This window comes from Tamandua tetradactyla, chromosome 13 (genome assembly GCF_023851605.1).
Source record: "Tamandua tetradactyla isolate mTamTet1 chromosome 13, mTamTet1.pri, whole genome shotgun sequence".
Taxonomy (NCBI): Eukaryota; Metazoa; Chordata; class Mammalia; order Pilosa; family Myrmecophagidae; genus Tamandua; species Tamandua tetradactyla.
This window is the reverse complement of record NC_135339.1, coordinates 55,876,995-55,893,122: the sequence shown is the minus strand read 5'-3', so window position 1 is coordinate 55,893,122 and position 16,128 is coordinate 55,876,995.

The window sequence follows — 16,128 nt, the reverse complement described above, 5'->3', positions numbered from 1 at the left end:
TGACCATAGATTAGGTGGTCTATTTCTGCACTCTCAATTTGATTCATCAGTATTTCTATCTTTGTGCCAGTACCTTGCTGTTTTGACCACTGTGGCTTTATAATAAGCTTTAAAACCAGGAGTGTTTATCCTCCCACTTCATTCTTCTTTTTTAGGATTCCTTTAGGTATTTGGGTCTCTTTCCCTTCCAGATGAATTTGATAACTAGCTGTTTCAAGTCTTCAAAGTAGGTTGTTGGAATTTTGATTGGTACTATATTGAATCTGTAGACCAATTTGGGCAGAATTAACATCTTAAGAACATTTAAATTTCCTATCCATGATCAGGGAATGGCCTTCCACTTATTTAGATCATCTTTCATTTATTTTAGCAGTGTTATATAGTTTTCTGTGTACAAGTCCTTTACATCCCTAGTTCCTTCCTAGATACTTGATTTTTTTATTTGTTATTTTGAATGAAATTTTTTCCTTAGGTGACTCCTCTTTTAGGCCATTGCTTGCGACTTTTTTTTTCCCCAAGCTTAGCTCATAAAACCTCCCACGCATGCTTCCTTGCCCCAGTCTGAGATAGCAATGCCCAAGGTGACCTAAGGTGACAGAGCCACACTTAGTCCAAACCTTGAATGAGTGTATGGAATAGAGCACCTCTACCAATTTGGAATTGCTTTAGACTGTTATTTGAGCAAAAAAAATCAACCATTGTATCAAGCCATTGCAATTTAGGTTTACCTATTTGTGCTAGTTTAAAAGTATTGTGTACCCCAGAAAAGCCATGTCCTTTAATCTTTTTTTATTAATTAAAAAATTAACACAACATTTAGAAGTCATTCTGTTCTACATATACAATCAGTAATTCCCAATATCATCACATAGATGCATATTCATCATTTCTTAGTACATTTGCATCGATTTAGAAAAAGAAATAAAAAGACAACAGAAAAAGAAATAAAACAATAATAGAGAGAAAGAAATAAAAATAAAAAAATAAAAAAAGTATACCTCAGATGAGCTTCATTCAGTGTTTTTTTAATTAATAATAAAAAAATTAACACAACATTTAGAAATCATTCCATTCTAGATATGCAATCAGTAATTCTTAATATCATCACATAGATGTATGATCATCATTTCCTAATACATTTGCATCGATTTAGAAAAAGAAACAGCAAGACAACAGAAAAAGAAATAAAATAATATAGAGAAAAAAATAAAAATAAAAAACACAAAAAATATATATAATGTTTCTTGCATATAGAGACATTACTGATTTTTGCACATTAATTGTATATCCCATAACCCTGCTGAATTTGTTTATTAGCTCAAGTAACTTTGCTGTAGATTTCTCATGATTTTCCAAGTATTGTATAATGTCATCTGCAAATAATGAAAGTTTTATTTCTTCCTTTCCAATCTGGATCCCTTTTATTTCTTTGTCCTGCCTGACTGCTCTAGCTAGAACTTCTAGTAAATATTGAATAACAGTAGTGACAGAGGGCTTCCTTGCCTCATTCCAGATTTTATGGGGAACAATTTCAGTCTCTGCTCTTTGAGTATGATGCTGACTGTCAGTTTTTCATATATTCCCTTTACCATATTGAGCAAGTTACCTTTGATCCCTACCCTTTTGAAGTGTTTTTATCAGAAAAGGATGTTGAATTTTGTTGAATGCTTTTTTATCATCAATCTAGATGATTATGCGGTTCTTCCCTTTTGATTTGTTAATGCACTGTATTACATTAATTGATTTTCTTGTGTTGAACCATCCTTGCATTCCTGGTATAAACCTGCTTGGTTGTGGTATATAATTCTTTTAATGTGTTGTTGGACTCGATTTGCTAGCATTTTCTTAAGAATTTTTGCATCTATATTCATTAAAGTGATTGGTCTGTAGCTTTCCTTTCTTACAGCATATTTACCCGGTTTTGGTATTAAAGTGATATTAGCTTCATGAAATGAGTTAAATAGTGTTTCTTTTTCCTCAATTTTTTTGGAAAAAAGTTTGAGCAGGATTGGTTTAGTTCTTTTTGAAATATTTGATAAAGTTCCTCTGTGAAGCCATCTGGCCCAGGGCTTTTTTTTGTAGGAAGATTTTTGATAATTGTTTGAATGTCTTTACTTGTAATTGATTTGTTGGGATCTTCTATTTCTTCCTGAATCAATGTAGCTTGTTTGTGTGCTTGCAGGAATTTGTCTATTTCATGTAAATTGTTCAGATTTTGTCATACAGTTGTTCATAGTATCTTATGATTTCTTTTATTTCTTCAGGGTCTGTGTTAATGACCCCCTTCCATCTCTGATTTTGCTTTTTTTTTGCATCATGTCTCCCTCTTTCTCTGTTTGCCCTGCAAGCCGCTCATTGATCTCACTGATTTTCTCAAGGAACCAACCTTTGCTTTTATTGATTCTTTCTATTGTTTTTTTTGTCCTCCTATTCATTAACTCTGCTTTAATCTTTGTTATCTTCTTCCTCTTCCTGCTTTGCAGTTAGCTTGCTGTTTTTCTCAAGTTCCTCCAGGTGAGCAGTTAAGTCCTTGATTTTTCTCCTTCTTCTTTCTTAATATAGGCTTATAGGGCAATAAATTTCCCTCCCAGTACACACAAGTTCTGATGTGTTCTATACATATTTTCATTTGCTCCAGATAGTGACTGATTTCTCTACAAATTTCCTTTTCAAGACACTGGTTGCTTAAGAGTGTGTTATTTAATCTTGATATATGTGGAAAATTCTCATTCTTTGGTGGTTATTGATATTCAGCTTCATTCCATTGTGATCAGAGAAGGTGCCTTAAATAATTTCTATGTTTTTAAATTTATAAAAATCAGTTTTGTGCTCCAGTATATGATCTATCCTAGAGAATGCTGCATGAGCACTAGAGAAGAATATACACATCCTGGTGTTTGAGGGTGTAATGACCTCTATATATCTGTTAGGTCTAATTCATTTATCAAGTTGTTTAACTTCTCTATTTCTTTGTTGATCTTCTGTCTAGTTGTTCTATCTATAGAGTAGAGTTGTGTATTGAAGTCTGTATTATTGTTCAAACATCTATCACTCCCTTCAGTTTTGCCAATGTCTGTCTCATGCACTTTGGAACTTCTTGATTGGGAGCATAAGTATTTATAATTGTTATTTTTTCTTGGTGAATTGTCCCTTTAATATATAGTGTCCTTTGTCTCTTATGATGTCTTTACATTTAAAATATATTTTGTTCAATATTGGTATAGCTGCTTCTGCTTTTTTTTGGTTACAACTTGCATGGAACAGATTTTTCTATCCTTCACTTTCAATCTATTTGTATACTTGTGTCTAAGACGAGTCTTTTGTAAGCAGCATATATAAGGATTATATTTCTTAATCCATTCTGCCAATCTGTATCTTTTAATTGGTTAATTTAGTCTGTTAACATTCAAAGCTACTACTGAAAAGGCATTTATTTGATCCACCATCTTATCCTTTGGAATTTGTTTGTCACATCTCTGTATTCTTTTCCCTCTTTCTCCTTTTATCTTATAAGTTACCCTTAGTAACTCTTTAATTATGTGCCCTCCTCCAGACCTCCCTCTCCTGTCTTTTTTTTTCAACTGGCAGAACTCACTTTAGTGTTTCTTGCAGGGCCAGTCTCTTGTTGACAAATTCTTTACAGGATTTGTTTGTGAAAATTTTAACGTCTTCCTCAGTTTTTTGTTGTTGTTGTTGTTGTTGTTGTTTTCCTCTTTCTTTTTGCATGGGCAGGCACCAGGAATCAAATCCAGGTCTCCAGCATGGCAGGCAAGAATTCTGCCACTGAGCCACTGTCACACCACCCTCTCCCTCAGTTTTGAAGGACAATTTGGCTGGGTACAGAATTCTTGGCTGGAATTCTTTCTCTTTCAGGATCTTAAATATATCGTTCCACTGCTTTCTCACCTTCATAGTTTGTTGGGTTTCTTTGATTTTCATATTTATATCTTTTATAAAGTTTGGAAAATTTTCCCCCACTATATCCTCCACTAATCATCCTAACCTTTTACTTTCCCCTTGTCCTTCTGGGAAACTGATGATTCTTACATTTGTGCACTTTGTTTTGTCCATCATTTCCATGAGATCCAATTCAAACTTTTCCTTTTTTTTTTTTTTTTGCCATTTTCTGTTTTGAGTGTTCAAAATCAGTTGCTTGTCCTCTAGTTCACTTATTCTTTCTTCTGCCTCTTCAAATCTGCTGTTGTGTGTCTCCAGTATATTTCTGATTTTGTGTACAGCATCTTTGATCTCTGTGATATCTGCTGCTTTCTTATTTATTCTCTCAAATTCTTCTTTATGCTCTTTTAGTGTTTTCTTGATCTCCTTTATGTCATTAGCCTTCCTGTTTATTTTATTTAGTAGAGTTATATAAACATCTTTGATTAGTTGTTCCAAAGCCTGTGTCTCCTCTGGCATTTTAATTTGGTCATTAGACTAAGCACGTAAATGTCGGATGGTTTTTCTTTGTATTTTTATTCCATCAGTAGTCTAAAGCTTTGTATTTGCAGGATAGATGTGAAGCAGGATGTGGGGCACAGGGCAGGGCACAACAGTGCAGTGATGAATTGCAGCGCAGGTATAGGCACAAGTTGGGGATGTTATGCTAGTGCCTGTGAGCATGGGGTGCAGATCATGTGGTTGTGGAGGTGGAGTGGGGGAGCCATGGGTATGAGATGCAGTTCAGGCAGTCCTTGGAGTGCATGGGGGACACAGAGGTAGAGCACTGTGGGAGGTGGATGAGGAGGCTGTGTGGATGCACAGAGGCTGGTGTGCAGGTAGGAAGGGTGGGCACATTGAGAATGGGGGCCATGGGTATCAGGGTATAGGGTAAGTGGCTGAGTTTGGAGCATGGAGCCCAGGGCATGGGTGTGTTCTTGTGCAGGGGGAGGGGTCCAGAGGGCCCTTGGTGCATTCGTGGGAGTGTGTAGGGGCAGGCAAAGGTCACAGGGGTTGCAGGAAATGGGTCAGAGGGATGTGGTATCAGGTGGGCAGTGCCCTGGTGTGGATGCACAGGTGTGTATGGGGTTGCAGTAGGTGCACATGCATGTTCAGAGTGGAGGCTGTGTAGCACAGATGTGTACATGAGCACCATGGCACAAGCAGAGTGCTTGTGCTGGGGTGGGGTGAAGTGGGAAAAGTGTGCAGATGTGGGGCAGGAGTTTGGGGTATAGAGGTCAGTGCATGAATGCATGGGCACCCCATGATGGGGACGGCGTGGCTGTGCGGGTGCATGTGGGGGCCCTGGTGTTTGCTGCTATAAGGGGCAGGGCACTTGTGTGCTCATGTGCAAAGCTCAGAGACAGGAGGCCAGGGTTGAACTTGTGTGGGCTGGAGGCAGGTGTGGCCTGGATGTGCAGGTCAGTGCTTGCCCAGAGCTGGGGTTGTGACTGGGGACCATGGGTATGCACAGATCTGGGAGAGCCATAAACTGATGTACACCTGCACAAAGCTCAGTGGGGGGCAGGGTGGGATTGTGTGACTGTATGCGCTGGAAGCAGGTGTAGCCTGGATATGAAGGTGAGCTCCTGCAGCCTTTTATGCACTGGAAATCGCTTGCAGGGTGCAGGAAGGGGGAGGTAGGTCTCAGAAGGGTCAAGGTAAGACTGCATTTGCACCAGGAGAGGTGGGTTGGGCTGGGACAGGTGTGTGTGAGCTTGGGGTGGAGGTGTGGGGCAGGCACGCAGAGGGTGGGTGTGATGGGGTGGGGGTGCTTGGAGTGCAGGGGATGGGGTGGATGAGTGGGAGCATTCAGGTGTGTGGGTTGTGAGGTTTGCAGGTCAAGGGCTGCACCTGTGAGTGTAGGACATTCAAGGAAGGCGGCTTACTTACTTCTTAGTCTTGGTTTCCCCATCTATGCACTCCTGAGTCTCCAGGCTTCCTTTTGGAAAGGGGCATGTTAGGTTGTTTGCACCAGTTTGATGGTTTCCAGTTCTCTGCATCTCAATTCTCCAGCTTTTGCAACCAACACCTCCCCCCTGTAGTGTACAAAGCACTTCAGGTCACTTACACCCTGGAATCACCATCTTGGTCACCTTCCTGTCCCTTCTGTAGCTCAAGTCCTTGACCTTGAGGCTTGCTTACGTGAACCTTATGTATGTAGTGGAGAAGTTTAGTCTATCTATAGACATGCCTAAGAGTCACCTCTGGAGGACCTCTTTTGTTACTCAGATGTGGCCTTTCTCTCTCTAAGCCCAACTCTGCAAGCGAAACCATTGCCCTCCCCCTTATGTGGGACAAGACATCCGGGGGTGAAAGTCTCCCTGGCAGTGTGGAAGTTGACTCCCAGAGATGAGCCTGGCCCTGACATCATGAGATTAATCATACTATCCTGACCAAAATGGGGAAAAGAAGTATAACAAATAAGGTATGAGTGGCTGAGAGAGTTCAAGTAGAGTAGAGAGGCTACACTGGAGGTCACTCTTATGCAAGCTTCAGTTAGACATTGCTACCTATCATAACTTGCCAAACCCCAACCAAAACCATTTCTGCCAATCCGAAAGAATGCCTAGGACATTATAAAAGATTCTCCAAATGATCCATGCACTAGGTAACTCTCCAAAACCTAAAACCTCCAGGGGTCTCTGGATAAGACAGGTCCTGAAATGCAGAGGGGCCGGCCCTTCCAGAACATCAACTAGTTCATATCCCTATCCCATATTATCAACAGCCCTTTCCAACATGAAAAAGTTAGAATGGGCATAGCCCAGATACCCATAACGAGTGGGAGAAAGATCAAAGGTGACCGTGGAGTTATACAGAGAAGTTCAAGTTTAAAAAATGAGCATGAGTGCTGAGTCATTACACTGATATTTATTTTAGCCCCCAGTACCTTGGAGCAGCTAGCAATAAAAACGTGAAATGATGGAATTGTAACATACCAAACTCTGAAATCTGTTGTACAACTAATTGTTGTGATGTACTTTGAAATGTATTGCTTTTAAGTATATATGATATTTAAAGAGAAGGAGGAGTATAATGGAGAAAATAGGATTTAACAAATGAGTATGAGTGCTGAATCATTACATTGATATTTCTGTTGGTCTCCAGTGTCTTGGAGCAGCTAGCAGTAAAAATGAAAAATTGTGGAACTGTAACCCATACCAAGCTTTAAAATCTGTTCTATAACTACTTATTAAAATATACTTGGACATTTATTGCTTTTTTGTATATATGTTATATTTCACAATAAAAAATATTAAAAAATAAAAAAACAGAATTGAAGTCAGAAAAAAATATATTGAATCAGGATTAAAGGGCAAGGCTTTTTGGGGGTACACACTTTCCAACCAGTACATTTTTCAAGACAAGCATAGTTGTCACCACATCTACAAAGCCTTCCCTCATTGCCTTGTATGACCTGATTCTTGGATATGCACATAGATAACAGCACACATCACACAGGGCAATAGTCACTTATTTTCTGAAAACTCTGAAACACCCTAGTAAGAATATACACTATTTTTATTCTCAGCACCAACCATAGCACCTGGCATGTAGCAGAGAGATCTCAACAAATGCTAACAAAAGCATGAATAAATAGTCTAACTGAACTTAAATGTTTTTCTGTTTTCCATTCAGGTACCATCTCCTTTTTAAAATAACTGGGCATGCAATAATTGCACATATTTAAAATGTATAATTTGATGAGTTTTGGCATATGCAGAAATCCAGGTAGCCTCAGGTACCATCTCCTTTTTAAAATAACTGGGCATGCAATAATTGCACATATTTAAAATGTATAATTTGATGAGTTTGGGCATATGCAGAAATCCAGGTAGCCATTACCATAATCATGATATTGAAAACATCCTTCACCGTCAAAAGTACCATTGTCTCTCTATCACTACAGATCAGTTTGAACTTTCTTGAAATTTCTATAACTAGAATCAAACAGTATGTCACATATTCCTTTTTCTGTTTTTTTCCCCACTTGTTGTGATAGTTTTGAGATTCATCCATACTGTTGCATGCCTTGCAGTTCGTATGTTTTGGATTCTGAGTAGCATTCTATTACTATAAGGATATATCAAATTGTGCTTATTAATTCAACCACTAATGAATTTTAGAATTGCTCTCAGTTTGGGGATATGGAAAGTAGAACTTCTGCAAACATCATGCGCAAGTTTTTCTGTGAATATTTGCTTTCAATCTCTTGGATAAATATCTAGGAGAGGTATTGCTGGGTCGTTTGGTAGGTGTATAATTATTTAAGAAACTGCTAAACTGTTGTTTAAATTGGTTTTACCATTTTACATTTCGTGCATAAAACTTTCAATTCCTCTACAACCTTGGTCACGGTTGGTATGGTTAGTCTGTTTTCATTTTAGTTATCTCCCTGGTTTTATTTTGCATTTCCATGATGATTAATAATCTTGAGCATCTTGTAATGTGTTTTTTTGTCCATCTTTATATCTTCTTTGCTAAATATTTTGCCCATTTTTAATTGGGCTATTTTTCTCCTTAATATTGAGTTGCAGGAGTTTTTTTTAATATGTTCTGAATTCAAGATCATTCTAGATATATGTTTTGCAAGTACATTCTCCTGATTTATGACTTGTCTTGCTTTTCATAACATCTTTTGGAGAGCAAAGTAGTTTTAATTATGACTAAGTCCAGTTTATTGATTTTTTTCATTTATACTTTTAATTTCCTAGATAAGAAATATTTGCCACACAAAGGAACCAAGGTTTTCTCATGCTTTCACCTGAAGTTTTGGAACTTTAACTCTTACATTTAAGTATGGGGTATGAAATGCAAATACTATTCCAGTGCAATTAGTTGAAAAGATTATCCTTTCCTTATTGAATAGCCTTAGGGCTTTTTGCCCCAAATCCCATGTTGAGCAATCTCATATATGTGGGCCTATTTCTGTACTTCGAATTCTGTTTCCTTAATGTATAATTCAATCTTTTACAAAAACAGGAATAGCAGTTATTGTTCTATCTTTATAGGTCCTGAAATTAAATATAGAAAGTATTCCAAGTTTGATCTCATTCAAAGTTGCCCTGGATATTCCAGGCCTCTTGATTTTGCACGTACATTTTAGGATCACTGTCGATTAAAATAAAAGGCTGTTAAGGTTTTGATTGCAAATGCATTGAATCTATAGAACAATTTTGGGAGAATTCACTCAGATAATAGTGAATCTTCCTATCCATGACATGGCATATTTCTCCATTTATTTAAGTTTTCTTTAATTTCTCTCAGAAATATTTAGTAGTTTTCAGCATATAGATTTTGAATATCTTCTGTTGAATTTATCCATGAGTATTTCATATATTTTGTTATTGTAAATGGTAAATAATCATCTGATTATTTATCACAAGGTTATAGAGATGCAAATTATTTTTATTTAACTTGCTTTCTGCAATCTTACTAAACTCGCTTATGAATTCTAGAAACGCTTTTCTAGATTCCTTAGGCTTTTCTACATAATCATGTCATCTTTAAATAAGGCATTTTTTTGCTAATTTTTTTTTCCTAAGTGGATGACTTTTATATATTGTTCTGGCCTCACTGCACTGCTTGGAATCTCCAATATAATGTGGTAAGAGCAGGTTGTGCTGGTTTGAAAGATGTATGTCCCCTAGAAAACCCATTCCATAAAGGCAGAATAATCTAAATCCCATTTCATAAAAGCAGAATAATCCCTATTCAATACTGTATGTTTGAAGCCGTAATCAGATCATCTCCCTGGAGATGTGATTTAATCAAGAGTGGTTGTTAAACTGGATTAGGTGACAACATGTCTCCACCTATTTGGGTGGGTCTTGATAAGTTTCTGGAGTCCTATAAAAGAGGAAACATTTTGGAGAATGAAAGAGATTGAGAGAGAGCAAAGCAGAATGACATAGCCACGTGAAGCAGAGTCCACCAGCCAGTGACCTTTGGAGATGAAGAAGAAAAATGCCTCCTGGGGAACTTCATGAAACAGGAAGCCAAGAGAAGAAGCCAGCAGATGACACAGTATTTGCCATGTGCCTATCCAGATGAGAGAGAAACCCTGACTGTGTTAACCATGTGCCTTTCCACGTGAGAGAAACTCTGAACTTCATCGGCCTTCTTGAATCAAGATATATTCCCCTGATTGCCTTAGATTGGACATTTCTATAGACTTTTTCTAATTGGAACATTTTCTCAGCCTTAGAACTGTAAACTAGTAACTTATTAAATCCCCCTTTTTAAAAGCCATTCTGTTTCTGGTATATTGCATTCTGGCAGCTAGCAAACTAGAACACAGGTATTCTGTCTTTCTGATTTCGGAAGGAAAGCATGATGATTTTCACCATTAAATATAGGTCGTGTTGTAGGTCTGTAGGAGCAAGATATTATTCCTGATATTGATAGTGGTAATTAATGTCTTATCTCTTTTTTTTTCCAAATCACTCTGGTTAGAAGTTTTTCAATTTTATCACTCTCAGAGAATCTTCTTTTGGTCTCATTGATTTTTCTATCATTTTTTTTTTTGTTTTCTATTTCATTGATTTCTTCTCTTACCTTTATTATATCCTTTCTTCTAGGGTTTAGTTTGCTTTTACTTTTCAAGTTCCTTCAGGGGAATGTTCACATCATTGATTTGAGATCTCTCTTTTCTAATATACCTTTAATGTGGTGTATTTCCTTCTACACAGCTTTAGCTTTGATATGTTGTACTTCATTTTCATTCATTTCAAAATACTTCCCAATTTCTTATTTGGTTTCTTCTTTGACATGAGTTATTCAGAAATGTATGATATATTTTGGAATTTTCTGGATAGCTTTGTAATTTCTAATTTAAATCCTGTAGTGAGAGAACACACTTTGTAGAGCTTTAATTCTTTTAAATGTATTGAGATTTGCTTTATAGCTCAAAATGTGATCTATCCTCATACGTTTTCTATGTGCTCTTGAAATGAATGTATATTTTGCTTTGTTTATTGGGGTTTTCTATTAATGTAAATGAGATCAAATTGGTTAATAGTGTTATTTAAATCTGTTACATCCTTACTGATTTTCTACCTACTTATTCTTTCAGTTATTGAAGAAAACTGTTGAAATCCTTAATATTGCTGTGAATTTGTCATTTCCCCTTGCAGGCCTATCAGTTATTGTGTCATAAATATTTAGAATTATATTCTACATTAATTGGTCACTTTATCATTATGAAATAACCCTCCTTTTCTCTATTAATATTGTCTGTCAAATATCTAATTTGATATTAATATAACAACTCTGCTATGTTTCGATTAGTGTTGGGCTGATAGACAGTTGAACTGTCCCCACTTTTTAGCTATAATGAATAATGCTGCTAAAAGCATTTGTGAGATTGCTTGGTCATGTGGTAAATTTATGTTTACATTAAAAAACTTTTTAAATTGTATAATATAATGTATATACAAAGCAAAGAAAGTAAAACAATAGTTTTCAAAGTAGGTACAGGAAAGATCTCAGAGTTTGTCATGGCCTACCATTTCATCATTTCAGATTCTTCCTTCTAGCTGCTTGAGAATATAGGAGGTTAGAAGGCTTAAATATTTTTTTACCATCACAATCATCTTTTAAAAAAAATTTTTGTGAAAAATAAAATATATACAAAAAAACAATAAATTTCAAAGCACAGCACAACAGTTAGTTGCAGAACAGATTTCACAGTTTGGTATGGATTATATTTCCATAATTTCAGGTTTTTACTTTTCTAGTTGCTCTAAAATACTGGAGACTAAAAGAAATATCAATTTAGTGATTCAGCAATCATATTCATTTGTTAATCCTTACCTTCTCTGTATAGCTCCACCATCATCTTTGATTTTTCTATCCTACTCTTTAGGGGTATTTGGGTTATGGCCACTCTAATTTTTCATGTTGGAAGAGGCTATTAGTAATATGGGGTAGGCAGAAATAGCTAGTTGATGTTCTAGAGAGGCAGGGCCCTCTACGTTTCTGGACTTTTGGAGTCCAGGGACACATCTGGAGGTTGTAGGTTTCTGGAAAGTTACCCCATTGCATGGAAGCTTTGTTGAATTTTATATATTGTTTTAGGTGTTCTTTAGGATTGACTGGAATGGTTTTGGTTGGGGTTTAGCAAGTTACTATAGGTAGCAATGTCTAACTGATGCATGTGTAAGAGCGACCTCCAGAGTAACCTCTTGACTATTTGAACTTTTTCAGCCATTGATACTTTATTAGTATCACTTCTTTTCCCCCTTCTGGTCAGGATGTCCATGGTGCCAGGGACAGACTCATCCCTGGGAGTCATCTCCCATGCTGCCAGGGAGATTTTAACCCCTGGATTTCATCCCATGTAGGGGGGGATGGCAATGATTTCACTTACAGAATTGGGCTTAGAGAGAGTGAGGTCACATCTGAGCAACAAAAGAGGCCCTCCAGAAGTAACTCTTAGTATACTGATAGGTAGATTAAGCTTCTATGCTACATACATAAGCTTTACAAGAGTAAGTTTCAAGATCAAGGGCTTGTCCTATTGATTTGGGTGTCCCTAATGTTTGACACAGTCTCAGAGAATTCCCTGATGGTGAAGTTTAATAGTTCCTTACTTTTTCTCCCATCTTTCAAGGGATTTTGCCAATACTTTTCTATTATCTGCTTAATATTTTCTAGGATGTATCCAGGCATTACAATTAGCTTTACAGGATTAAAGGCCCTCATTCTTATTCTGGGCTCTTTGTGTTTCAGTTGTTCAACTGAGCTGGGCAGACAGTTTGAATTAGATTATGTGCTACAGAAAATTTAGTTTCCCAACAAAATAAACCCTCCTTTGGTCTCAAACAGCAGGTGTGGTTCTAAAATATAGACAATGCTTCTTTACTCTTGTGTTCTGAATTACTTAATCCATATATGATTGGCCTCATTCTTATCTCCAAATACCAGGTTAAAGATATATAAGATAGACTCTCAAATATAGAAATAATAATTACCACTCCAGACTAAATGCATCTGCTATAAGAGCTTATACTTTAGGCCTCTGTTTTATTATAAGCATTTTCTCAAGGAGTCCATGAAATAATCGTTCTTTTGTTTCTGGCTTATTTTGTCTCATCAAATGTCCTACAGGTTCATTCACATCATTGCATGACTCACAACTTTGTTCCTTTTTGTAGCAGCACAATGTTCGATTATACGTATATACCTTCATTCTCAGTGCATCCTTCAGTCACCTGCACTCATTAGACATTGTGTATAATGCCCAAAGTCCACAGTCCATGAACATTCTCAATTTTAGATAATTTCATTGTTCCAAGAGAAAGATAAGCAAAAAGCACAACCTCATCAAACAGGAAATCTAAACCTCCCCTTAAAACTTGTTCCTCCCCCAATTATTTACTCCTACTGTTGCTGTGGTACAGCTCATGTTTTCTTGTTGAAAACAGTCCATGGCATGCAATAGCAGTTTTCCTCCTATACCCTGTACTTAAACACTCTTTGTACATGAATCATAACTTTGAAGTAGTTCTTGCAAGAATTTATTTATATTTCTAGTGTTAATCAGTAAGACACATAAGTCTATATGACCCCTTTTAATCATGTTCATCTTCAATGTGGTAATATTACTTATAAACCCACTGGTGAACTGCCTTCACTTCTATATATTCCATTATATTTGAGTTCAGGCTTACTAGGTAATCATTCACCCATCTGTAGCTTCTATGTATCTCTAAGTACCCTATATTCTGTATTATATGCCCCTGATTTTACCTTTACCATGCTCATAAAAGTAGAGTCATATAGTATCTATCCTTTTGTATTTGGCTTATTTCACTCAGGATTATGTCCTCAAGGCCCATCCATTTTGTCATGTGGCTCAAGATGTCATTTCATCTTACTGCTGCATAATAATCCATTACATGTATATATATGATATTTTGTTAATCCACTCATCTGTAATGGGCATTTAATTGTTTCCATCTTTTGGCAATTGTGAATAATGCTGTTATGAACATCGGTATGCAAATGTCTGTTTGTGTCACTGCTTTCAGCTTTTCTGGGCATATACCAAGTAGTGTATTGCTAGGTCATGGGGCAACTTGTTAATTTGTTTCCTAAGGAAACACCATTGTCTTCCATAGCAGCTGTACCATTATACATTCCCACCAGCAGTGCATAAGTGTCCCAATTTCTCCACATCCTCTCCAACATTTGTGGTTTCCTCTTTGTTTAATAGCATCCATTCTTATAGATGTGAGATAGTATCTCATTGTGGTCTTGATCTGCATTTCCCTTATAGATAATGAAAATCAACATCTGTTCATGTGCTTTTTAGCCATCTGCATTTGCTCTTCAGAAAAATGCCTAATCATGTCTTTAGTCCATTTTATAATTGGGTTATTTGTTCTTTTGTTGTTGAATTGTATGATTTCTTCATGTACACTGGATATCAAACCATTGTCCATTGTGTGATTTCCAAATAGTTTCTCTCATTGAGTTGGCTACCTCTTCATCTTTTTGACAAAGTCTTTTGAGGTTGAGAAGCATTTGATTTTGAGAGGTCCTATTTATCTATTTTTTCTTTTGTTGCTAGTACTTTGTGTGTAGAGTTTAGGAAGCTATGTCCTATTACTAGGTCTTGAAGATGTTTCCCTACATTTTCTTCTGAAAGGTTTATGGTGCTAGTTCTTATATTTATGCGTTTGATCCACTTTGAGTTAATTTTTGTATAGAGTATAAGGTAAGGGTCTTCTTTCATTCTTTTGGGTGTTGATATCCAGTTCTCCCATGTCCACTGATTGAAAAGACTATTTCGTCCCAGTTCAGTGGTTTGGAGGCCTTGTCAAAAATCAGTTGACAATAGATTTGGTGGAAAAATCAGTTGACCATAGATTTGGTGGTTATTTCTGCACTCTTGATTTGATTCCACTCATCAATACTTCTATCTTTGTGCTAGTACCATGCTGTTTTGACCACTGTGGCTTTATAATAAGTTTTAAAGTCAGGGAGTGTTGATCCATTTCTTTCTCTTTTAGGATGATTTTAGCCATTTGAATGATTTGGCTATCTTTCCCTTCCAAGTGAATATGGTAACTAATTTTTCCAAGTCTTCAAAGTAGATTGTTGGAATTTTGGTTGGTACTGCATTGAATCTGTACATCAATTTGGATAGAATTGACATCTTAACTATATTTAACCTTCTTATGCATGAACAGGGAAAGTCATTCCACCTATTTAGATCTTCTTTGATTTCTTTTAGCAAAATTATGTAGTTTTCTGTGTATAAGCCTTTCACATCCCTAGCTAAGTTCCTTCCTAGATACTTGATTCTTTTAATTGCTATTTTGAATGGAAATTTTTCCTTAACTGACTCCTCAGTTAGGTCATTTCTCATGTATAGATATGTTGCTGATTTCTGTACATTAATTTTATATCCCACAACCTTGGTCAATTTGTTTTTTAGCTCAAGTAACTTTATTGAAGATTTCTCAGAATTTTCCAAGTATAGCATCATGTCATCAGCAAATAATGAAAGTTTTCCTTTTTCCTTTCCAATTTGGATACCTTTCATTTATTTTTCCTGCCTGATTACTTTAGCTAGAACTTCTAGTACAGTGTTGAATAGCAGTTGTGACAGAGGGCATCCTTGTCTCATTCCTTAATTTAGAGGGAAAGATTTCAGTCTCTCTTCATTGAGTATCATGTTAGCTACCAGTTTCTCATATATTCCCTTTATCATATTGAGCAAATTACCTTTGATTCCTATCTTTTGAAGTGTTTTAATCAGAAAAGGATGTTGAACTTTGTCAGATGCTTTTTCAGCATCAATCTAGATGATTATGTGATTCTTCCCTTACAATTTGTTAATGTGCTGTATTACATTAATTGATTTTATTGTGCTGAACCATCCTTGCATTCCTGGTATAAACCCCACTTGCTCATGGTGTTTAATTCTTTTAATGTGATGTTGGATTTGAATTGCTAATATTTTGTTGAGAATTTTTGCATCTATGTTCATTAGAGAAATTGGCCTGTACTTTTCTTTTCTTAAAGTATATTTACCTGGTTTTGGTATTAAAATGATATTAACTTCATAAAATGAGTTAGATACTATTTCTTTTGTCTCTGTTTTTTAAGAAATGTTTGAGGAGGATTGGCGTTTCTTCTTTTTGGAATGTTTGATAAAATTTCCCTGGGAAGCCATCT